This window comes from Camellia sinensis, chromosome 8 (genome assembly GCF_055761805.1).
Source record: "Camellia sinensis isolate YWXY chromosome 8, ASM5576180v1, whole genome shotgun sequence".
In the NCBI taxonomy this organism is placed as follows: Eukaryota; Viridiplantae; Streptophyta; class Magnoliopsida; order Ericales; family Theaceae; genus Camellia; species Camellia sinensis.
The window spans coordinates 13910497-13912014 of NC_138968.1; the positions used below are offsets into that span (position 1 = coordinate 13910497).

The window sequence follows — 1518 nt, forward strand, 5'->3', positions numbered from 1 at the left end:
TTTGGGACGGTTTGCGGTTCGGTTTCGACCCACCCGCATCTATGTGGTTTGGAGAAAAGTCAACCCGCAACCGCCCGCAATGCGGTTTGCGGTTTGTGCGGATAGGGTTCGCGGATGTGCGGGCGGTTGCGGGCGGTTTGCGGATTGAACTTTTTTTCCAAAAATTTATTTTTAAACTTTTTTTTCCCCCCTCATTTTGTCAATCTTTATTTTGGACCTTTTTCCTCATATTTTTTAAAATACTCCAACATTAATAATTAATAAATTAAAACTTATAAATTAAAAAACACAACAAATTCAATTCGTAATCTAAACAAATTATTCAAAATCTACATTCATCATTAACTTACGTTCATCATTCATAACCCAAATAAAAAAATCCTACATTGAAAATTCAACATTCATCATTCCTAACCCCCCCAAAAAAGAAGTAATTCTTCATTAACTTACATTCATCCAAAATGCAAAAAAAATAAAAATTCATTAACTTACATTCATCGAAAACCAAAACACAAATAAAAAAAAAAAAAATTGTTGTCAAACTTCATTCAATACAAACCTATGAAATAAAATTAAAACACATCCAATTCAACTTCAACTTCATCTAAGATATCAAACTTCATCTTCATGAATCACATCCAATTCAACTTTCACAAATTCCAATTCCATGCATTTGGTTGATGAACCCTACACAAAAACAAATTGAAAAAAATATAAACTTTAATCTTCAATTATAGTAAGAAATGAAACGATAAACAAAAGTCTATATATTGCATTTCAATATAGTGAGAAAATGTGTTGAGTATATGAAAAAATTACCAATGACCAAATGGATATTAGACATCAATTATAACATCAACATTATAGGTTGAAGTTGAAGATGAGCTTGACTCCAAAGTACCTAATTAGAAGCCAACAAGAGAAGATTAATAAAATTTACATTAGAAAATGAATAATACAAATAAAAATAAAGATAAATAAATTCTCATTTACCCGAGTCATATTGCTCAAATTCTTCCACATCATCCATCGCCTTTCGGAGAGAAATTGGAAGGTTGCTTCGAAGCCAATTTTGAGTACATACAAGAGCTTCAACCATAGAAGGCGAGAGTGAACTACGAAATGGGTCAAGAATACACCCTCTCGTACGAAAAGCCGACTCCGATGCAACGGTAGAAATAGGCATGGCCAACACATCCCTTGCAAGTTGTGATAACACCCTATATTTTGTTGCATTCACTTTCTAATAATCCAAAATCTCAAATGTTTGATTCTTTGCAAAATGTTCAACTTCGGATAAATATTGTTCCAATTCCGACTTAGATCCACTAGTGCATCGCCCCTCCAAATAGGAATTAAATTGGGAGTCAACTAAAGAATAGGGATCATCATCATCATCATCATCTTCCACCATATTCACAACTTCATTCACACTTGGAAGTTTCTCATTTGAAGGATAAAGTGTGACATAATGGCTATACAAACGACTCAAGCAACTCTTAACCTTGTCTACCATCT

The 1518-nt window shown here is 33.1% G+C and overlaps 1 long non-coding RNA gene across 1 annotated transcript; it reads right to left on the bottom strand.

The window, feature by feature from the left end:
* Nucleotides 1-382: 382 nt before the first annotated feature.
* On the bottom strand, nt 383-910 carry LOC145798417 (uncharacterized). Its single transcript, XR_014339267.1, has 2 exons — nt 820-910; nt 383-687 (listed from the first exon to the last, which is right to left on the bottom strand). It is a non-coding gene; the product is annotated as an uncharacterized LOC145798417 (long non-coding RNA).
* Between the last annotated feature and the right edge of the window lie 608 nt (nt 911-1518).